Below are 24759 nucleotides of genomic sequence, written 5' to 3'. Positions count from 1 at the left end.
ACCAAAATGGGATGCTAATCTGAAAATAGACAGATGACACTATCAAAGGAGCAGTTGATCTACATTTTGCAATCTATGTTTAAACTCAATATCGGATTCCATTGCTAAGTCAATATACCTAATTTTATGGTGCATCACCTTTACCCCCAAGCCCAACAGATTGTTTAAAGTATGTCGCTTAACTTCAAAAAAATGCTGTCAAAAATGCACACAACATTATGTTTCTTTATGTAGGAATGCATGTTCTCAGATGAAGTCCATCTCAAGCGATTGAATTTGATTCGACCTTTCCTCATGAAGTCCACAAGTTTCTGAAAATGAGTGCCTCCTTTCTAAACTGTGAACCACCAGCCAGCTTTACGCAGTTCAATAGAATCATAATCCTAAATAAGACAATAATCCTAGATAAACCATCTCTACAGGTGTTAATGGTTTATGCTTAATTTTCCTCATATTTGTTTACATTTGATTGTTACAGCTTAATATTCTCACACAACTGATATTGGTGGCTTAATACTAATGTAAGAAGAAAATTCTGCTCTGTATGTAGTATCGAGACAGCCACAATCCAGGTGGTAGGCAATGCCCTCCAAATCATTGATAGGGAAACTAATGCCTCATCCCCTTCCTTGTCCTCTCAGCTGCATTCGGTACAGTCGACCACAGCATCCTGGTCGCTGACAGGTTGGGATCCACTAGCAATCTCCAGAATTGGTTTATCTCAGAACTCTTGTGCGGACACCAGGCCATCCAGATAAACATGTTGCATTCTAACCAACTCCCATTCTCCTGTGGAGTCTCTATCCCCTCACCGACCCGTTTTAACCTTTATATGGAGCCTCTAGGCACCCTCCTTAAAGACATAACCTATCCATCCACCAATATGTGGACGATACTCAGTTGTACACTAGAGAAAAAAACCCAAGGGCATCCGTCATCGCTGTGAGTTTGTAGCCATTATCCAGTCATGGATGTCAACTACATACCTCGAAACTTACCCCTCCAAGACTGAATTCATCCTCATCGGTTCCCCCTACAAACAACAACTCATCCAACAATGGCTCAATAATATGTGCTTAGAAGGATTTGAACCGCAGATCTCAGATTCAGCAAAATCCTACTTCACTATTGACAGTAGGCTGTAATTCCAGGAACGCATAGCCAAGAAGACTCAAACAGCCTGGCTTCAAATCGCCACCCCTTGCAAAATCAAATCCTGCATCCCACTGCAGGAATTCCAGACAGTAGTGCAGGCCCTTGTGGCCTCGCACATCAGTGGGAGAAACGCCCTGACAGACTCCCAGGTGCTCATTGGCTTCCCTAACAGCTTTCTATCTTGCTGCATCACGTCTTATTACTAGCATGTGGAAATTGTACCTAATGCCCCGATCCTAGACAAACTACACTAGCTTCCTCTCTAGGCCAGGATACTGTTCACAACTGCATGTATCCTCTACAAAGCAGTCACGAGTAGCACACCAGCGTACCTGGCGTCTAAGCTCTATATATTTGGTGGCACACACTACTCATGCAGAAAATCGACCAGCCAGCTTGAGCCAAAACTCATCTGCATAGAGGGCCTGCAAACAATACTTCTCTTGTCACGCACCCACCTTCTAGAACTCAATCCCGGTATTGGCTCTGAGTGTCCCCACAATTGTCCCACTTCATGAAGCTCTCAAAACGAGCTGTGATGAATCCCAAGATGTTGTCACTTCTCCCCGAGGAGGAACCCCGTCCCATAAGGCCAGGGAGGTGATAGCCGCTACCCGAAGTCCCCCCCGAGGTGGCACTTAGCAGGAGGATCTCATGGGGAGAGATTACCGCTCTAGGGGCAAGGACAACCCTTTAGCGAGAACATGGTACAACTTGGTGCACTGTGTACAGGCCATCTGGAGAGCTGTGCAAACGGGAGTCCTGAAGTAGGAAGCAGCTGGACAGTGTGGTAGTGGAGAAACGCGCAGCCCGCCCAGAACTAAATGCTGCAGGGCTGCCACGGAAGCAGCGGGAGAACGAGAGAATCTAACCAGGAGATTGCAAGTGCCGAGACTGCTGAATAAGGAATGACAAAGACCCAGAAGGTACGTGGGTTGTCGGGGTCCCAAAAGGGGCCAAGAGAAACCTCAAACTAAGGTTCGGGGACCCATATATAGCACAGAGGAATGCTCTAAACAATAGTGCCTGGCAGGAGAGTGAAAAAGTATTACTACAAAATATTGCAGACCATCACTGCAAAGCCCAAAATACAGATTTTCTAACAGCCCATTTCACTGAATATATATGTAGGGGGGATGGGTTAAGTTAATAACAAATGTGCAGGGTATGGGGAGACTGTGGGGGGGTCTCCCTCTGCATATACATGCAGAGAAATGGATTTGATATTCTCACATAGATCTGAGTGAACCAGGTCTATTAGGAGTAAAATACAGAGAAGAGAGCAGGGTCTGGGAACACAATTTGCGAGGGAGAGTCATCTTCTTCGTGGCAGTACCTGGTAGGGTAGTGAACCAGGTGTGCCAAAATAAATCACTAAAGGAACTGTGATACAGGTCTGGGACCCACATCGACTCGTGTATATGAAAAGGCCCAGGGGAAGGGAGACATTCCCACTAGCATTTTGAACTATGATAAAAAGCTTGCGAAAAGCCAGGGTAAAATAGTCATTCCCCCTGGTGTTGTGAACTGTGAAAGTGTGAAAGTAAAGCCAAGGAAGGTCCGGGGAAGGGAGTCATTACCCGTAGCTTTATGTCAAGATACCTGGAAAAGGGCGTCATTCTCCAGCAACCCATTAGTGAAGAAGCAAATCTGGGCAATAAGGAATGTTGATGTTTGAACTGGAACTTTGTCTTTTGAGTTTGATTTGAGAACCTTTAATGCTTCTTAGCATTACAACCTGGAACTTTGTTTTGTGCGTTGGAAAAGGATTGAGTCCTGGAGAAGGGAGTCAATCCTTTTCCTAAAGAACCCACCTAACAACTGGAACTGTGATCCGCTGTCCAGAAGAAGGGAGCCATTCCTCTGGACCAAGAAGATCCAACAGAGAGAATGGGTTGGAAGACCCCTCTTTTTTGTTTACAGGGGGGGCCTGTCTCTAGAGGGTAAGTGAGTAACAAAGCACAGAGATGTAGAGTCAAAAGGCTACCCCTCTCTTTGAAGCACAGGAGGTGCAACAAAACTACAGGAGGATAGGTATTATTATAAACTAGCCATTTGATCACACAAACGAAGTGGGAGTAATGCAGATAAAATAAAATTCATTCATATAAAAGATGCATATTAAAAAACAGAGACTAAGGGGGTAATTCATAGAATTCAGCGCATAAGTGGTGCAAGCGGCTGGCGCACAGTGTGCGCATGCGGCAGTCTGCGCCAGCCGCGTGCGCTAAAACCCATTTCGGCGCACACGTATTCATGGATTTTAACATCCCTAAGCAGCCGTGGCGCAGAGTGGCGCAGCGACCCTGCAGCAGCGCCAGTTACTCCCCCAATCCCGCCCTGTGCGCCATGAACAGCGCACAAATCCAGTACATGGCGCACAGGCCAGTGGACCAGCATACAGCCCCCCAACCACGAAAATGCTTGTAAAACTCCCCACGCACCCCTCGGAATACACGTACCCTGCTTGCGCTAGGCCAATCGTGTGTAAATCTCCCCACGCACCCCTCGGAATACACGTACCCCGCTCATTCGCGGGAAGTTTCAAATGCGATAGGCCTTGGGCGAGCGGGGCACGTGTATTTCTGGGGTTCGCGGGGAGTTTCACACACGGTAGGCCCTGTGCGAGCGGGGTACGTGTATTACTGGGGTTCGCGTGAAGTTTCACACGCGATAGGCCTTGGGCGAGCGGGGCACGTGCATTTCTGGGGTTTGCGGGGAGTTTCACATGGTAGGCCCTGTGCGAGCGGGGCACGTGTATTTCTGGGGTTCGCTGGGAATTTCACACGCGGTAGGTCCTGTGCGAGCGGGGTACGTGTATTACTGGGGTTTGTGGGAAGTTTCACACGCGATAGGCCTTGGGCGAGTGGGGCACGTGCATTTCTGGGGTTCGTGGGGAGTTTCACATGCGGTAGGTCCTGTGCGAGCGGGGCACGTGTATTTCTGGGGTTCGCGGGGAGTTTCACCCACGATAGGCCTTGGGCGAGTGGGGTACATGTATTTATGGGGTGTCCAAACGAATTGACAGTGTGTGTCCTCCCAGGTGTGCCCTCACACCCCTCCCCAGGGCCTGCCGGCAGACCACAACACAGGGGAACACACCGCACCCCTGGCCATGCCCCAAAGGCAGCCCATCCACCCTGGCGAAGCTCCCCAGCCAGCCCACATGTCACCACGCACAAGTGAGCACTGACTCATGTCCCCCAGAACCCGTGAAGGGCACCTGCCAACAGGCCCCCACTCATGTCCCCCCCAACACGTCAACATGACCCACAATCATGGCCCTCGTGGCCACCCAAATCCCACCGCACGCCACCCCTTCCCAAATAACCAACCAAGCATAACATACACCCCACATTGAAATGGCCATTACATGAAACAACCCAAATGGCATTTATGTACATCAACACATGTCCGTCACACACACACAATGGGTGCCTGTGAATGTGAAAACCCACATCGTGACATGCATGAAACCAATGAGAGAATACCACACATTGAAGTATGGGAAAAAATGTATTGAACAAAAAATGTGGTGAAACAAATTTAAACACCAAACAATGGACATAAGGAAAACAATGCAGAATGTCACATAATGATAAAAAAAGGAAATCAGAATCCAAAATTCTCCCTCCAACAAAGCAAATCCAAACAGAAATGAAAAAGTAAAATCTATTGCTCCATGGAAAAATCAAAAAAGAAAATGGCGACAAATCCACACTATTTACAAGGATGAAATCCTGGGTCCATGAGCCCAACTGTCCAAATTAACCCTACAAAAATACACTAACTAATGAAGAACTATACACAAAAATGTGGGGTATTGTCCAAGCGCCCCAAGAAAAATGAAAACAGAAATGAAACCTAACACTAACTAACTATTTAGGGCTAGTCCGAATGCTCACTTTTTGATGTCCCGGGACAGGGCATCATCGAACTCCCGCTCAATGCCCTGGAGGCGGTCCTCTTCCATGGCCCAGAGGTTTCGCAGGGACGATGACATGTTGACCTCCAACTCCCTGCGAATTGCCTTGAGGCACTCGGCCCGCCTCAGTGGCCTCCACATGGAGTTGTCCGCCCTGACCGTTGTGAGCCGTGCCTCTTCTGCCCGCTGCCGCTCCACATCTATGGCGTGGCCCAACCGCTGCCACACGGAAGACACTTGTAATCCTGGGTCCTCCTGCCCTCTGGCCGATGCCTGCCCCTCCGATGTTGAAGGCCCCGAGCCATCATTGATCCCACCATGTTGCTGCTGCTGCTGTTGTGCCTGCGCCCTGGCTCTTGCTGCCTGCACGCCCTCCTCCGGCTGGAGTGCAGTTGTCGTGGTGGCCACCCCTGCTGGACGTCGGACTCCCGACTGTGGCAGGGATGTGTCCTCCACCAGCCTGGCCGCTGGGTCAGAGGCAGCTCCACAGGGTACCCAGGTGATACATGGGTGGGAAGATGGCATGGAGGACGACTGGCGCGTAGGGGGTTCAGGTGAGCAGGGGGTCGCAAGAAGGTCCAGCACACGGAGGAATCCAGCACTGGTGACCCGTCCCAGTAGGTCAATGCGGTCAAAGAGGCATCCGAGATGACGTGCAGTGTCTTCACGAAAACACTGCAGGTCACCTCGCATGCCCGATTGACGCAACGCTATCCCAGCCAGGACAGGCTCAACCCGGTCCCAGATAGCCACGTCTGCAGGGAGAGGAAGGCCAGTTGCTGTGCGCTCATCCTCTCCCTGAAAACGGGTCTGGACGTAGGCATCCCTGCTGGTGCCGGATGATGCAGTCACAGGATCAGGGACAGGATTACACACAGGCACCTCCGCGGCGGCCTGTGCTGCCTCCTGTCCCTGCCCCTGCACTGCACCACTAGCACCAGTGGAATCCCCACCTCCACACCCCGTGTGTGTCCCTTCCATGGCCTGCTCCTCCACCCAACCCCCCACCAACCTGGATGACTCCATGCCATCTACCTCCGTTGGACCCTGTGGGGTCTCAGCTGCCCCTTCTGCTGCTGAGGAGTCCATCTCCGACCTCTGCCTCTTGGACCTACCCTCGGCAGCTGCGGCCTGGGACGCAGCAACAGACTCCTCACTCCCCGACGAGATGACAATCTGGGAGGGGAGCCGGGCCTTGCGTCTCCGGCTGGTGCTGCGATCCCTGCCGCTTTGCTCCACAGCACCCTCTCCGCCCTCTTCATCAGTTGACGCTGCAGACAGGGAGAGATAGAACACAGGCATCAGGGCACTGTACAATGGACTGATACACACATGACAGTTGTACATGAGTGGCAGTGTCAAACTTCAGACATGGCATCACACTCCCTAACACACATGTCATTTCTACTCACACATATGAGCAATTCCACAGCAATATTGCACCAGGCAGCACCATACATACACATACGACAGCATCAGCATCCGAAGGTGAGCCTGACGTCACATGAAACACGGGGAGTGCACAACACATGCACACACACCAACACACTTACATGCATGTGTACATGTTCATCAAATGTCACAGTGATGAGATCGCCATCCATATCACATCTGGCATTCACATGAGTGGCAGTGTCAAACTTCAGACATGGCATCACACTCCCTAACACACATGTCATTTCTACTCACACATATGAGCAATTCCACAGCAATATTGCACCAGGCAGCACCATACATACACATACGACAGCATCAGCATCCGAAGGTGAGCCTGACGTCACATGAAACACGGGGAGTGCACAACACATGCACACACACCAACACACTTAAATGCATGTGTACATGTTCATCAACTGTCACAGTGATGAGATCGCCATCCATGTCACATCTGGCATTCAGCCTTCTACATGTCAGTGCCACATGCATCCATGTTGCAGCACAGTTGCACACTTGTCAAATACACACACATGCACCCAATGCAGATACATGCAGCTGGAACCACCATCCATGTGTGACACCACAACCATGCCAACGTACATACACAGTAATGCAAACTTGTGTGCTGCCACACCTGCATTTGGCCTTCATGCTTACCAACACATACACCATCCATGTGTCTCACACATGAGAAGACTCGCATGTGTCAGCCTCACGCCCCTTTACATACACATCCATACATGGCCCTACAAAAACACATGTGTAACCCGAACACTACTGGCACACCACAACACGCACAACGTCCAATCAGTATGCATGTACACTTACCACTCGACTCCAGACCGGTCTGCCTCTAAAGGACCTGGACGTGGAGCGCTGAGCATGTGCGTTCCAGGACCATCATTTGGTGGTCTGACAGCTGGCCCCGGCGCCCCTTGGCATCCGCTGCCTTCAAGAGATGCTGGGCCTTGTCAAGGTTCCTGGACCTGAAGTCTTCCCAGCGCTTCCGGACATGTTTGATGTCGCGGACTGCCACCCCCTCCTCGTTGATGGCAGTTACGATGTCCATCCAGATCCTGGTCCGTCCTTCATTGTCGGCACGCGAACTTCCAAAGAGGGCATCATACTGCCCCAGGACTTGCTCCACCAGGACACCAACTTCCCTGGCACTGAAGCTGGTGGCCCTCTGCCTCTCTGGCTGGGGGTTGCCAGTGGTGCCAAATGGTGTTGTGTCCGACATGGCAACCACAGTGGCAGGTGTGGGTGGGCAACTGGGTCCTGGGGCTGGGCTGTGGAGCGATGGTATCTCAGTCGGGAGTCTTCGGTTCCAGCAGGGGTGGTCACAGCAACTGCATCCCTGGCTGACGTGCAGGCAGCAAATAGCAAGGCACGTGGGCAGCAGCCAGGCAGGCAGCAGCAGATGGCAGGTGGGAGCGTGCTCGGGGCTTTTGGGGGCAGGAAAATGGCCTTTTGGGCAGGAGCGTGGTCTTTCGTGTGTTTTCGTGTGGCCAGCTTGATACGGAGTGATTTGCCACGTGAACAAATTGCACGTCAGCGTGAAATCCGAGGAAAGGCAAATAGCGTATAAGCGCGTCAGTGACGTTATGCGCACGGGTGTTGCCCACAACACGGGTGCATCGTGAATCAGCATGTGAGAAAACTGCCCGTCACCGTGCTAATTGAGAAAAGGGCCTTAGCGCGTAAGCGCGTAAGTGATGTTTCACGTGTGGGCTGGCTTAAAAGGTACGAGTATCACGCTATTTCCTTGTACGTGCTTTTTGTGGAGAGCGAACGGGTGTATCTTGTACTTCTTGTCGGTTCACACGCGATTACTTCACAACGTTTCCAGTTCGTACTCCCTATTTCCTCAGACTGCGTTCTTTTCTTCTTTTGGCGGTGGTGTTGCCTACGCACACGCGCGCATCTTGTTCACGTTCTTTTTCAAGGCAGACAGTGAGTCGCGCACGTATTTTCCAACTGTGGTTGCCCCCGTTGCGTACCCCTTCACAGGTCATTGTAGGCTGCGTGTAACACGCGTCCTTCAGAGGTCATTGTAGGCTGCGTGTAACACGCGTACGCTTATTTTTGTGTTTCTGGGTGCCACAGCGTAGTGCAGGTTTATTTTTCCACGCACGTGGTCTACCAGGGGTTGCGTGCACATGTGCTTTTGTTTTTGGTGTGCCTGTGCGTTGCGTGACCCGTCATCTTCCCCCATGGGTCACATACAGCCTTGCTAGAGCACTAGGGTACAAATTCCATCTAGTACCCTACCCCTTTCACCCCAATTGCCCAGGACAATTGTTTACTGCTACTCCCATACGCAGCCCTTGTTGGACCGGCCCATTTTGGCACCTGAACAGGCACAGGATGACTCCCAGGCTGACTTCCAGGTCAGCAAGTCTAAGCCACGTGTGGCGGGTAAGGTTGCTGTCACCAGGCCACGTGGATCTGGGGCAGCAATGTCATCTGCTGCCCCAAGTAGGCAGGGTGGGGAGGCTGCAGGGGCAACTGCAGCTCTATCCACACCAGCTCTGAGTCTCCCAGCCGAGACAGTGTCGTTCCAGGTCCATCAAACCGACGTTGGCCCTGCCAACATCACCCTGCAGCCAATGCCTGCTCCAAGACCTATGGTCATTGTGCCTTCGCAGACTCCTAGTACACAGTCCACCTGCGCTTCTGCCCCTACTGACCTGTGCGGCATAAGCCACTCAGGATCCGCACCACCTTAGAAAAAGAAGGGTGCTCTGGCACTACAGGCTGAGACCCCAGACACGGCTACACACACTCCGGCACGTCAAGGAAGCCTAGCTTTAATGACGCCGAACTTGATGCACTAGTGGCCTATGTGTCGGCACATAGCCTCAAAATGGTGGTGACTGCAGGGTGCAAGACCACACCTGGTCAACGTAGGGCACACTGGCAGACCATCGCGGACATCATTAGTGCCCTTGGATTTGTGAGGCGCACAGCTGATGATTGCTACAAGCGGTGGAGTGACCTGAAACGCAGAGCAAAGAACAAGCTGGCCTCAAATCATCCCTCTACTCTGGTGACTGGCGGTGGATCTCCACCAGAGGACAACCAACTCACTGAACATGAGTCTGTTGCTGGAACCTTCGTCACAGAGGAACAGATCCAAGGCGTGGGAGACCTACCAGATTACGACGCATTGTCCGGTGAGTGCCCATGCATTTGTGTGTAATCCATGTGTATGTTGCTTGGGTGATGGTTTCTGAATGAGTGCCAGGTGAGGGTGTGTACTCCTGCGTGGTATGGGTCACCCATGTGCTTCCTCCAAAACATTAACCGGCCATGGATTTGGGAATGACAGTATCCCTTCTGACCACAGTAGGCAATTAGCGCCACATTACTGCAGTTGCCCTTGAACTGTCATCTTGCAACAACATTGTTCTGAATTTTTCAGTGTTCATTCAGGCTGATTGTTTCAATTCTCCCATTTTTCCAGCGCATTTTTCAGCCCTAATGCCACATATGTGACATGCTTCTGTCATTGATTACACCCCACATTGGCCCACATTTGTTACCTTGTTATGTGAATGATTAGACCATTCAGGCTGATTGAGTATTGGCCTTCTCACATTAATTTTTGGGGCCTGTTGGAATGTGGAACATGATAGTTGTTTCATGTCACGTTGAAGTGACCAACCATTGATGTGTACATCTGCCTGCAATAACTGTATCATTGTACACTGGATGTGTTGCAGTGTGTGGCACATGCATATTTTGTCACACTATTTGGCATTTTTCATCTCATCATGTCCATCTCACATGGATGGGTGACAGTACTCATTCACTGACATATGTCATCTGTGTGCTGGCATGTGTCATGTATGTGTATTGGTCATGCCACTCACAGGCTAATGTGTAATGCCAGTGCTACAGCATGCAGCAGATGTGTTGCTTTTCCATCTTGGTGTCCCCAGTGTCTACTTTTTGCCTCCTATTCCAACTCATTGACAGTGCATGCATGCTAGGGTTATTGGCTTGTGGGACATGTGTAAATCATGTACTGGATCTCTGGCTTGTCAGGCCTATGTGTGTGTTATGGTGCTCATGCCTGTTTCCATTTGTTATCTTTCATGTTTTTGCAGGTGATGACGTACTTGATGCTGTTGAGGTTGAGGAGCTGGTGCAGACCCAGGAGGAATCTCAGCCACAACTGGGCACCAGTGGAGGACGTGGTGTGGTGGTGGGTGAAAACCCTTTCTTACTGCAGACCATACTGTCCAGGGGTGTCTCTGGGTGCACCTCCCCAGACCTCTATTCAGGTGCTGAATCGGATGATGAGACTTATGTGCTGTCGCAGGTGAGTGTTTCTGGCAGGGATTCTGTTCTGTCCAACCCACCTGCACCAGGGGTAGAACCCTCTATGGGGATGTCAGTGTTGGTAGGTCCGCCTTTGGCGGTTACGGATGCAGGGTCACACTCCACAACATCTGATCCTATTCCTGGGCCAGCAGATCAGAGGGGGAATGCAGTCCTGCAGCCTCAGGCAGTGCCGGTACAGCAAGGTGCATATCGCCTTGCCCCAAACAGGTGTGGTGCCCGCCGACGCGGTGGCCATACGCCACCAGGCAATACTGTATGGGAAAACTCCATTTACAGTATAGCAGCACAACAGGGAACATCGGTTGAAATGATGGCTCAGGCAATGGAGAGGGTGGCCACTTCCATTCTCCCCCCTGAAAGGCAGATGGAGCAACAACAGCAGGCAACAGACTCCATTTGCCAATCACACAGGGAAGACATGTTGGCGTCGAACAGGGACCGACGGGCGGCACTGGAGACTATGCGCGAAGCCATATCAATAGTCACAGGGCCACAGGGAAGCCCTGAGGGTAGAACTCCATAACCTTAGGGAGACTCTGGTTGAACTTGAGGCTTCCCGAAATTTTAGGGCAGAACAGCAGCTGGAGCAGCTCACACGTTCGCTCTCAGCTGAGCTGCAGGCTACCCGTGAGGAGATCCGTGCATCACGCGAGGCCATGCGTGCAGAAATGCAGGCAACCCGTGAGGTGCTGCATGGGGATCTCCGCACTATCATCCTCCAAAATCAGACCTTCCACACCCTCATGCTTGCTGAAATGGAGGACCATACCAGGGCTTTGCGTGGGCTGCTTCCCGTAGCACCACCACCTCCTGATGCAGCAGAAGAGGGTGATGAGAGCGACAGCAGTTCTCCCACAATGGCATAGCCGTGCAGGCCATGAGTCCATGGAGGTATTTTTTTTTTTTTTCCGCAACATCCACGCAGGTGGGTGTTGGTGTACACCCTGTCCTCGAATCTCCTGGGTGGCCTCCTGCCCAACCCCCACATGGCCATTTTTTATTTTTTTATTTTTTTTAAAATTTTTTTACAGTGTGTTGCCTTGTGTGGCTCCCGTGGGCATCCACTGTGTATTCCGGCTGGGCACATGCAGGCTTGTCCTGTGTTTGGATTAGATGCTTGGGTTCCTGACACACACACCCCTCCTGCTTCCCGTTTCCATGGGCTTGCAAAGGGTGTGACCAAGTGACAGTGACTTACACAGTGACATTGGGCTCCCATGAGCTGTGTGGGCAGTCTGTAGTCAATACTCTGTGGACATCCCTAGTGTGTATTGTTGTATTGAACACTGCATGGTGTATTGATATGTGCTTGTGCATCCATGTCTTCCTCCTTATTCGCAGGTACCTTCTTCATGTCTTCACAAGGCCGTCTCCTTTGCAGATGCAGTCCATGTTGTATGCAATACACTGACACATTTGCCTGACAGCAAAACTCTGCAGTTGGACGGGGTTGATGTGCTGGCTTATTCAGGTTGTAAGACTTGCACTACTTTGAGTTTTCACTGTCATATTTTGGCAATGTTTCATGCTGTGTTGCTGTATTATGTTGCTGGTAAGTATTTGGTCATGTGTGCTGTTTGTTATTGATTACTGGGAGCATATTGTCTGTGCCCTGTTTCCATTTGGGACAGTGCACTTTGTGACACTTGTGTCAGGTGGTGTGCATTCCTTTGTTTGCTTTCACATTGCATGACATGCCATGGTGTGTTGGGTGGCGGAGATGGGGAGGGGTTGGGTGACATGGCCCTATTTTCATGTTATATTTTGCAAGGGGGTTGTCATTCATGCTGCATAAATGTGTCTCTTTTTGTGACACAGCATTGGTTGTCTTTCGGTAGGTAGGGATGCACACAATGTGACACTTCCAGCTGACCAGTCTCAGGCTGGTATGGTTGTGACAGTTGACTGTCCCTTATGTCATCATCATTGATTGCCAGCTGGTATTTGCCAGGGCTGTGTGCACTCCACAGGGGTGTGATTTTAGGTGAAGTAATTAGCCACCACCTGCGTACGGGCTGCCTCACCACGTGCCCTTTCCCCTCCCATGCGCAGCCGCCGTGCATGTGGTTGGGGATGTGGGGGCACCACCATGTCCACCGGCAGGCCCCGACGTGTTGCAAAATTGTGCAGGACACATGCTGCCACTATGATCCTGCACACTACTGGGGGAGCGTATAGCAGCTGCCCACCAGAGCGGTCAAGGGAGCGAAAGCGTGACTTGACCACTCCGAATGTGCGCTCCACAATGACCCGGGTTGCAATATGGGCTGTGTTGTATCTTACCTCGGGGTGGTGTGGTGGGGTTCTGAATTGGCGTCATCATGTGGGTGCTCAGAGGGTAGGCACTGTCCCCTGGGGAGGTGATGATGGGTATCATTAGTGGGGTTGTGACATTACTCAGTATCTGGCATGCATGCATGTGCAGTGGCATTTATACTCACCAAGCAGCCATGTATCTCCATGCCGCCCAGCTTCTAGGTCCCGGTTTAGGGTTGACATTCTGTAAATTAAACTGTCATGGGTGGACCCTGGATAGTTGGCATATACTGAGGTGATGATTCCCTTGGCATCACATACTACCTGCACGTTGATGGAATGCCAGTGCTTGCGGTTTCTATAGATGTGCTCAGTTTCCCTGGGAGGACGTAGAGCCACATGGGTGCAATCAATGGCACCTAGCACTTTGGAGAAGTGTGCCACCCCGTAAAAATCCTGGACGGCAGCCTGCCTTTCTGCAGGTGTTCTGGGCAGGTATATGTGCCTGCGGACTGATGGGCGTGCAGTCATGATGGCCAACTCCTGGTGTAGGCAGCGTGACTGCATGGCCTGTGACACCCCCACCCACTATGGCACTTGTCCGCTGAAATGAACCAGTGGCCAAGAAGTGCAGTACATTGAGCACCTTTTCCAAGGGGCTCAGTGCTTGGGAGCAGAGTGGATGATGTGAGGTCATCCTCCCACTCACTCAACAGGTCGAGTATTATGTGAGGTGGAAACCTGTACCTCCCATACACCTGGTCATCAGGCATCCCAAAAAGGCTGGTCCTGCGTGTAAAAATTCTGGCCCTGACTATCCTCCTCCTCCTGCGGTATCCCACGACCACTGCTGCGTGGAACAGTATATTCATTGTAGCTTCTAAGCTTGTTTGTTGTTTGCGTGCACTTTTATGCTGCGCGGGTCTGTGTACCCCCGCTTCCTGCTGGCATACGTGTTTCCGGATTAGCGCATCTTTTTTGGCACACGCGTTAGCCCTGTTCGATTCCATGAATACGTGTTGTAGGCACGCGTGTGGGCGTTTCGCACATTTGCCTCCTCTACTTCCCTCGTAACGCCCACATTTTCACGCATTGTTCCCTATTCCGCGTGTTACGCCCCGTGTTCTGCCTACTTTTGTTGTGTGCGCTTTCACTGTGCGCGGTGCGCACGCTGTTTGATGCTGTGTGCGCCCTCATGCGCCACGCAGGATTTTAGCGCACATCCATGGATTAACACGCGCATGGACTTCCATGAATCGATGTGCGCAGCTTTCGCTGCGATTTTCGCACTTGCACTGCGATTCGCACGCTTCCCTGAGATTTTCAGCACACATTAATTCCATGAATCGGCCTGTAAATCATTAGTCATGCACAAAGCGAGAAAGCATACAATTCTGTATGTGGTGTGGTTAGTAACATAATGAGTGATATTTCATGTACTGTCAGAACATTAGCAGTACGTATCTTCTGTCGCACAACAAATGGGTGTTTCTGGTTCGGAAGTATTTTCAGCATCAAGTTCGTTGAGGTACACAAAATATACAATGTTCTGAACTGTCGTCAGGACACTATGGGGTGCTGTTAACATAGGGCTTGTGGCAGCAGATTTGTCTATTCATCTAAAAAATCAAGGATAAAAATAGTTTTAGTTTAAAAGGGGTGTGTGAAAACAGCCTCATAACAGCCTAATAAATAGGGTTGAGGAAGTAACTGTTGGTTTGTACCTAGCTATAGTCATAGGTTGACGTCTTGAGAAGAATTACTTGTGTTGTCTTGTGTACAGGCAGAAAAAGGACCTTTTTTTTTTAGCGACTCTGGAGGTAGCTATAGACTAGAGAGAAGGAGGCTAAAGTTTGGCCTGCTTGTGAGGTGGTTTGTCAGAGTAGGTGAAATACTATTCTGAAACGTGAACTACCTGATCTTTCAGGGACGGAGGCGCTCATAAATGATTTTGCTGGTCATGTCACAAAAGCGTGAAGGTTAGCACCAGATTGGCGCTTGAAGACAAAAAGTTCTTCAGGGTAGACGCTGCAGGCGAAATAAAACAATTATCATGGCCAAGGCAGCTGTTAAATGGTGGAGATAGGCAGAACAAACAAGGCCGTACTGGTTAGTAAAGTGCTCAGGACAGGGACAGAGGTGGACCAAACTATCCAGTGCCAAGTGTGGGACTGTGGATTTTTTAGAGGATAACTAAATAGTCCCTTAGTGCGTGGCGAAGTTGAAAGCATGCAGTGCCTAGGGAGGTTAGACATGCTGTGTGAGTTACTACGTGGGGATAATTGTAATAAAGGTACCTAGAGGCTAAATTAGAGCATGAATGGCGCCAAAATTTGCATAAATCGGGCTCAGTGAGGTGCTTGTAAAGGACATAGTGTTAGTGTTAGTGCAGTATATCCCGTCATGTCGCCTAGCAACAGGGGCTGCGTAGCAATATTCTGCAAAATACGATGTTCCCAAGTGGAAAATCGGGGTGCAGTAAGTCGTGGCGTCTAGAATGTCAACGGACTTGGTGGCTTAAATATTGGAAGCAAGAAAATCCAATACTTCTTTAGTTTCGTTATAAGTGCAAAGGACAGAGGTAGGGTTTTGAAATGGGTCAATTAACTCTTTTTAGTTGCAACAACATCCTGACAGATTCATTAGTGCGTTTAGTTGAGGAAGGTAAACCGCTCTTAGAGTTAGTAAAAGTTAGGTTTTCCCTTGATTTTTATTACTAGTACAAGTTTATGCCAGCAACCATGCCACCTGTGTCAGTCTCCTCCTTCTGCATCCTTACTATTCCTTTTTCAATTATACCTGGCCAGGGACTAATACAGATGGACACAAAGACTGAGTGAGGCACAGACCGCAACTCCACAGTGCTTTACCACTGATAAGACCACAGCCCAAATGGTAGCTACCCACACCCTGTACAGTGCTCTGCTGCTCTCGAGCTAGTTGCAGTCATTAATAAATATAAAAATTCAATGGCAACAAGTGCATGTTTCTTCACATGCCTTTTAATTGCCAAAATAAGACCTTCTGGTCAGAAGTACAAATAGAGCTGTCTCCAATTTATTAAAACGAGATATTCGCAACAAACAATCTGCATGTGTGGGAGTTCATGCAGCTTCCTCACTCCCTAAACTGCAGAGCCACAACTTAATACTGCGAGATGTTCTCCTTGCTGGAGTGACCAAAATAATAATCACTCACTTGAAAAGCAAAAACAAATGGGGATTATGATTTATATGTGTTCTTTTATAATACGCATAATACCAACGAGTGGTTTCTAAGCATGGGATCTGTATTGGAACCTGTGTTGCACTGCGTTGTCTTGCTTCCAAGACAAACTCAATGCCCCTAAGCTATCCTTGCTCTCATGAGTATATTTTGTCCCCAGCAGTATCAACCTATTATCTGAATCTTGCATGTCAGACTCTTGATTGGAAAAACTTGTGGTTTCCGCTCAACCTTAACAACAAGCTTAGATGAGTGCCACATTTAACCCCAGCTCCTAGATAGTACAATCAGACAAACTCCATTCCACTCGCACCCAAACTCATTACCATACAATAACTTAACCTCTTCTAGCTTTGTCTTCAGCCCTGACAGCATACTCTCAATGACCTTCCCATCCTCAAGGTGTGACGAGGACCTACATGTATACCACAATTTAAATCCTCTAATATCAACCAAGGTAACTCGTTTTTCTTATTCACTCATCTCTTCTCTCATCTTATTTATCATCTCTTACCTCATTTGACTTTGAATACGTTTTTAACCTAATAATAGATAGATTAATTCTACAAATGCAAACATTTCCTTCAGCTTTATCCTCCGTTTCTTCATATTTGTTTACATTTGCTTGGTACAGCTTAATATAATTATACAACAGTTATTTTTCATTTAATACTTAAGAAACAAAAGAATATTCAATTCTCTCTCTCTCCCGCTCTCTATATATTTCTGATTCTTGTGGATTTGCTTAGAATCGCATGCTTTGCGTACGGTGACATCTAGTGGTTGGCGTGGAGCATGGCTTGTTTTCGAGGTTCGAAAAGGGACGTCGACAGGGTGCGTCTTTAATATTATCCCTAGTGTACTTTATCTATGGTGCCTCATGCGTCAAGGTCCTCCGCTTTTGTTTTTCCGCCGTCCAAGTTGGTCACATTTCGTCGAGTGGTTAGCTTATAGCTAGTGTGAGATTCATATTCTCTTTATCTGTTACTAATATAAAAGGCCAGATGTTTGTCTAATGCTACATGCACAGTGGAGGATGCCTGAACTCACAGAATGCTCGGCTAGGGGGAGCTGTTGCCTTAGGTTATACAGTGGTCCAATTTGCATAGCTTTGCATGTTGTCAGCGATAGAGGGAGCTGTAGGCTTAGGATATATAGTGGTCCGAATGTGCGAATGAAAACCTGCACTTGGGCCCGTGTACACTGGCCTTTAATCTAGTTTTATATAATTACTGCTGCCACTTGGCGCACCTCATCGACACTCTTCAGCGATAAACTACATGTCCGTTGATGGCTTGCAGATCCAACTTTTGGTCAGCCCACGCAGTCTACACTGGCTTCGGCCTCACAGTACGGATAGTGTGAGGTGGTCATATTCTTATACATTTAGAGAATGTCTCTTCTTTTTCTGCCCTTTTACACTCATTATCAGGCTTACTTTACCAATGATCATGGAAAATACACCCTTTAAATTCTGCCCTAAGTGCAATCATAAATTTCAATGGAAAGACGCATACTGTGAGTGCAATCATGATCTCCCACAAGACAATTCAGAAAAACGGTGTGCTGCTTGTAAACTTGTCCGCCCGAACACACTAAAAGATCAGTGGACTAAGCGCTGGGTGGCCGAAGCCAAGCAGACTGAAGCCTCCTCGGACTACCTTGCTGGCGTGGAGGAGTCGGAGGATGTACAAGGCAGCATCAGCGCCGTTAGTGATGCTGAAGACGCATTACAGGAGTACTCCCACCCGTTCATCCCCTGTTCCAGAGGGCATGCATCCAGCACTGCTATAGAGACAACCCCTGGTGACAAAAGCGCACATCCACAAAAGGAGGGGCACCTAATGAGACAAGTTAAACATATTCATACCCCCCAGCCAGGGATCGGGGAAGATGCCGAAATGTTGGCCTCGCAGAACATAGATCTACGGTCAGATTATCCGAGACAGCGGGAGGGTGAACCACCATAATAAAACACCCAGGTTGGAACATGTATCACCTCAGGCAGTGATTAATATTGATGAGGATCAGGAAATTTATATTGATGAGGATCAGGGTGCAGACTATGACTATGTAGATGATTACAGCGTCCAAACCTCAGACATCCAAGAGGAGCCTTTGGCTAATTCGCCTATTGATGATCAACTCCTTTTTAATGACCTCCTAAAAAAGTCAGTGGGCCAATATATTCCACTTTTTTCAACCAGTAAAAGGGCATATCCTGCCATCGATTTCAACACCATTTCTCACTAGGCCAGTAAACCTGTGTGTGTAAAAGTGATTTAAGCCGGCTCCCTCTGACCCCATATACATTAAGGGCCATTTAAAGCTAGACCCGTTAGTGGTCACTACAAGTCGCAAACAAACGGGTATTACTTTAGCTACCGTAGAAGCTCCTCCAGACAAGGAAAATTAAAAAATACATACCCTAGGCAAGCAGGGAGGTACCTCAGCTGCTTTACAAGCCAGAATTACCAATATTACCACTCTAATGGCAAGCTACAATGGGGCCAAATGGGACCTAGTTGAGGAACAAAGTGCCAGAACCTCTCAAGACACATATTTTTAAGATTGTGTCTGAGCGTAAACTGGTGATGAATTTCAATGTAAAAAATGTGCTAGCTGCAGCTGACACTGCTAGCAGCATTGTTGATGAGGGGACACTCCTTAAACTGCACTCGTAGCTCCGGAACTCGTTTTTTAAGCCAGAGATACAAGCAACTTTCATAAATATGCCTATTGAGAACGATGTTCTTTTTGGCAAAGACGTGGAAAATTCACTGGAGATGGCTTAAAAGACCGTAAGTCAAATCTCTAATAAACGCTTCATGCTACGGGGCACCTTCAACTCCCGGCGCACATTTCGTACGCAAAGAGTTCTCCATGGAATCAGTCACTATTCCTCCTCCTGATATACAGGACATTCACGCCCCTCATCCTTTTAGACCTCCGGTCAAAGAACTTTCCGTATACGACGTAGTTGAGGCAGTGGCCAGGCCATTAGAGGCTCAGCCACTCCCTCGAAGCAAGGAAGTGAAGAGCACATACAGGTGTCTTCCCATGTCTCCAGAGTATAGGGGGTGCATTTCACATTACACCCAAGAATGGGAGGGAAACGTTACAGACAAGTGTGTGCTGTTAACTGTAGGAGAGGGGATAATGCATCGAATCTTTGGAGATACTGCACGATCATCCACCCAGATAATAACAATGTTCAAGGAATATCAGTTGATTCTCGATGCAGATATCCAGACACTGCTAGAAAAGGGAGCATTAGAACTCATCCCTTTGGAAGAGGTTAACAGGGGTATTTATTCTGTAAACTACCTTGTACCAAATAAAAACCAAATAATACATCCATTTCTGGACCCACACATATGTAAAGCCACAAACATTCTGGATGATAACCCTACAGGATGCCATCCCTCTTTTTTAAAATAAAAGGGATTACATGGCAATTTTGGATATGAAAGATGCATACTTTCATATTTCAATGTTGCCAGCTCACCAAAAAGTACCTAAGGTTCAAGGTAAGGTCCACTCACTACCAGTTCAAGGTGCTTCCATTCGACATAACCTCAGCCCCTCGGGTGTTCACGAAAGTTCTAGCAGTGGTGGCAGCCTACTTACGCAGACAATCCATTCCAGTGTACCCTTATATGGATGACTGGCTGATAACAGGAGACACACCACAAACGTGTCGGCAACACACCCAAACAGCTATCAAACTATTGTTTCAGCCAGGTTTTTCAATCCATGAGAAAAAATCGTCTGGATCCCTGTCAGACCAAACAATTTTTAGACGCAGTCATTCCTACAAGCAGTGCAGTAGTGTACCCCTCCTAAGAAAGAGTATAAAACATGCTGTTTCAAATTCCCAGTTAAAGAGCATGTCGTTGGATAACTGTCCGAAGGGTTATGCGCCCTCTCGGATTGATGTACTCCTGCATTTTTCTGGTGCCACACGCAAGGATGCGCATGCGTCCCATACAAGAGTGGATGGCGAAGCAATGGTCTCAAGTAGACAGTCACCGGGACGATCTAGTGGTTGTTTCGCCAGCTATAGTGAATGCGCTGCAATGGTGGACAAAAGTGAACCTGTTAAACGGCAAACCTTTACTCAACCCTGCAGTAGAAGCCACTCAAACAGATGCATCACGTTCAGGGTCGGGTGTACATTATCTCCCCCGAACAATGCACAGCATGTAAACACACTCAATGTCAAAGAAGCATATCAACTTCCTAGAATTGCTGGCAGTGTTCAAGGCCCTAGAAAGCTTTTCAACACCACTGTCAGAGCAAACCGTTCGAGTCCTCACAGCAGCACAACAGCCATGTTTTACATAAACAAATAAGGCGGAATACACTCACCACGTCTGTCCATACTAACTCTGAGGATTTGGAATTGGTCTCTAAACAAAAACATCTTCCTCTTATCACACCATGTTCCAGGGGAGCACAGCTGTCTAACAGACGTTTTAAGCAGAAACATACAGCTTCCACAGAATGCGAATGGGAGTTACACTCAGATATTCTACACAGCGCCTTGAAAGACTGGGGTCATCCACACATAGATTTCTTTGCAACTCAAGAGAATGCAAAATTCTGTGATTATGCATCCAGGTTTCCCTAGACAGGATCCAAGGGGAGCGCACTGTGGATCAATTAGTCAGAGAAATGTGCGTACGCTTCCCTCCCCCCCACAAAATAATGTACCAGGAACATCTTACAATGATCCACATTGCCACAATTTGGGCACGTCAGCCATGGTTCTCGCACCTTCTCAAAAAGTCTTTGTCCACCAGTCAAACTGCCGAGCCCTTAAAACATGTTGTGCCAGCATCAGGGAGCAACCCTCCATCCACATCCTCAAACACTGAACTTGGCTGTGTGGCTCCTGAGTTCATAGAATTTGGACACCTAAACTTGTCTCAAAGATGCACGGACATCTTAAAAGCAGCATGTACAACAAATACTAGGAAACCAGGCTGCTGTGGTCACACCTTATTACTGCGCCAGAAAAGAAAAAAAAATTATGCTGGAGACTAGTCAATCCCAACTGCAAATATCATTGCCACGTCCCGCGTTCAAGCGGGACGCGGCAATGATATTTGCAGTTGGGATTGATCCCCGTTATTACACTTCCAGTAATGATCAAGAGAAATAAAGTTGGATAAGCCCTGATTTGAGAAAGGCACCTTGCCGAAACACGTATAATCCATAGGGCAGATTAATTAAACTTTCCTATCACACAACAGCAGTTGGACTTAGTCTTCAGCATCATTTTTTTCTGGCGCAGTAATAAGGTGTGACCACAGCAGCCTGGTTTCCTAATTAAACAAACAGAGTTGAGGAACTCGAAGTCTCCGTTCTATGGCACACCAATGCGACAGTTCACATTTTTGCATTTAATCAGGTCGCGGGGGTTCTAAGTGATATCAACCCAAAAGTTCCTTCAAAATCTGTACAACAAATACTAGGCATTGTTATTTCAACAAATGGAAATGCTTTGTATTGTGGTGCAAAATAACTAATGTCAACCCCATTGACTGTTCGCCTTCTGATATAATACACTACCTGCTATACTTATTGGACTCAGGATTAGTTTTTAACTCTCTTAAAAGTCCATCTAGCTGAACTCTCAGCATACACAACCACACATAGCAAAGTATTTTTGTGGAAGGGTCCCGTGGTTAAAGCTTTGATGGAAAGAGTCAAAAGACAGTATCCTCCAATTTCAACCCCATCCCCACGGTAGGGACTTAAAAGTAATTCTCACAAAGATTGTGGGGACCCCCTTTTGAATGTTTGCATTAAGCTAGTCTTAAACATCTCACCTATAAGAGCAAGCTCTTATACAAGCTCTCTCGGTTGCAGATCCATTTGTAACCATTCATAAGGACAAGGTAGTGTTAAGAACACATCCACGATTCTTATCTAAATGTATTTCCAAATTTCATGTCAATCAGTCAATAGAACTTCCAGCGTTCTTTCAAAACCCACATAACTCGGCAGAAAGAACCCCCCATACACTAGATGTCAGGAGAGCGGTAATGTACTATCTACATAAAACAAAAGCAATAAGAAAGTCAGATCAATTATTTGTCTCCTTAGCTGCGGGAAGATTTAAGGGATTGTGTTTTTAAATCAGCTATTTTACACTCCACTCGAGGCAGCAGTGCTACTCTAGCATTCATAGCAAATATGCCGTTAGAGGCTCTTTTCAGCGCCACAACATGGAGTTCAATTCGCACTTTCACACAACATTACTGCATCGAAACTCGTACAAGATTTGATTCTCAAGTGGGACATTTGGTGTTAAGAAATCTTTTTGCTGCTGTACCTTCTAACAACCCACCTCCACCTCCTTTTCTAGGTACTGCTCACTAGTCTATGCATGGCATGAGATTCTAAGAAGATCCACAAGCTTCAGAAGACAAACATTACATACCTGTAATCATCGTTTTGATGCTTGTATCTGCTTCGATGTATATGCACCCACTCGTCCTCCCCTCTTTGCAGTTGAAGGTACATACACATCTTACACCTTTCTTTACCTTCCTGTACTCACTGTGAAGGCATCACGAAGGAAATACAGACAACACAATAGAATTTGGGTTATAAAAGTTTATTAAAAAAAAGGGGTTTGGAAAAAGGCCTATCTGGAAATATGCTAAGGTGGGATTTCCCTACCTAAATAAAACTAATGATAGTCTGTGTCAGGAAGTCCAAAGCAAATGTCTGTTTGTGTCCAAAAACCTATACCTGCCCTTACTTCTAATTGTATACAATGTTGAGGGATGTCAGCATCAAATGAGAAGAGTTCAAAATAAAAGTTCAGAGCTTCTTCCAGCTCAAGGTTCAAATAGTTCACGTTACAAAAGAGGGGTTCCCTTTCCCAAGCTTTCAAGTCTTTCAATGTTACAAAATAACACAATTCCTTGGGATGCTTCCCAGCTCTTCTGGTTTGGTTACCTTTCGTCAATTTATAAAGTTAATTTCCTCAATTTCAGTTCACACAGATTTTCCTTTATTCAATCACAAAGTGGCTTTTCCGTAGGTGGGTGTACTCAGTCTAGGCGCAGTTGTCAGACCACACAGCACACCCATTATATGTCATACAACCAACAAACCTTCCTTGGATCTGTTTCCTAGTTATCTTGCCACAGTTCCAGCTCCACAGTGAGGCTTGACTTATTATCCTTTCAAGTACTTGTGAAGCTTTATTAATGCTTGTTTTGTCACCATTCACTTCTTTATCAGGTTTCACAAGACAATTATAGGCTTCCCTGTACACACTCCTGCTAGGAAAATCAGTTGCTGTTATAGATCTGTTGCACCAGCCATCGTAAGCTTCCCGGTATACTCTCCTGCTAGGAAACGTATTCACGGTTTCAGGTCTCTTGACCAAAGTATCTTGCTCCCTTTTCCCATGTTTTCTCTTGCATGCAGGTTTTCGTTTCTCAACCATCAATTTCATTCAGTAATATGCAATATCATCTGCTTGACTCTTGGCAATGCTTGCTTGACTCTTGGCAATGCTTGTTTGCCTCTTAACAAGGTTCATCACAATCATTCATTTATGCTTGCTTGTTTGGCTTTGTTTGTTAGCATTACTCTTCGTGTCAGTTCATAACCAATTCACTTCAATGTTTCTCCTAGTTTTATCGCCATTCATTATTTGCTGTTGTATTTATTCTGAATTTCCCCCCAAAGTGGCTTATGTAAGGGAGTTCACGTAAATATAGTCTCTCTTTTCTCAGCTTGTCATATATGGCAAATTTACCACTGAAATCAGTGTCTGTATGCCCCGGGGCTCCCAGCGCTACTGGGCAGACTCACCGGTGTCGCTTGCCGTGTCTGATGTATGGTGTGTGGCTGCAACACTGGTCGTGTCTCCGGGAAGCATTCCCTGTCCTGACAGTCCTCCCATGGTTTCGTGAATAGCTGCCGGTATAGCCGAGGCACCTCACTGCCAGCCCCTTCTCTGCTGCGGTTCGTTTCGGCAGTGCTCGCTCGGTTATCTCATGTCTTCTCCAGATGCCTCTCCGGTTCAGATGGAAGCACCAGCTTTTCTCTGCAGAGCTTTCTCACACCAGCCTGCTATCTACCATGCTTCCCGCTCTGCTTGCTCTGCATCCCTCTCCGGTTTGTCTGGACATCTCTGGGTTTTGCTTCCACACAGCTGCTCTCTCGTTCATGCCTGCCTGCGATTACAGGTATATAATATTTGTCATATACAAATCGAAGCACTATAATTAAGTTGCATGTTGAGTACCATGGGAAAACAAAATAATTATTGCTAATAATGTTTGACTTAATGTTTGTCGAATTTGGCTGACGTTTTCCAGACACAATTGTATGCATACCGGCCCTACACCCCCCTCAAATCTTCCCTCCAGCTCACACTA

The 24759-nt window shown here is 47.8% G+C and overlaps 1 protein-coding gene across 1 annotated transcript in view; it reads left to right on the top strand.

Annotated features, from left to right (window-relative positions):
* CRLF3 (cytokine receptor like factor 3) overlaps positions 1-24759 on the top strand; it is a 637760-nt gene that overhangs the window by 466233 nt on the left and 146768 nt on the right. The gene's annotated exons all lie outside the window — the stretch shown is intronic.

Source organism: Ambystoma mexicanum, chromosome 3q (genome assembly GCF_040938575.1).
Source record: "Ambystoma mexicanum isolate Mex_15411 chromosome 3q, UKY_AmexF1_1, whole genome shotgun sequence".
NCBI classification, from domain to species: domain Eukaryota; kingdom Metazoa; phylum Chordata; class Amphibia; order Caudata; family Ambystomatidae; genus Ambystoma; species Ambystoma mexicanum.
The sequence above is the reverse complement of the archived record's forward strand: the minus strand, read 5'-3'. Positions and strand labels throughout refer to the sequence as shown.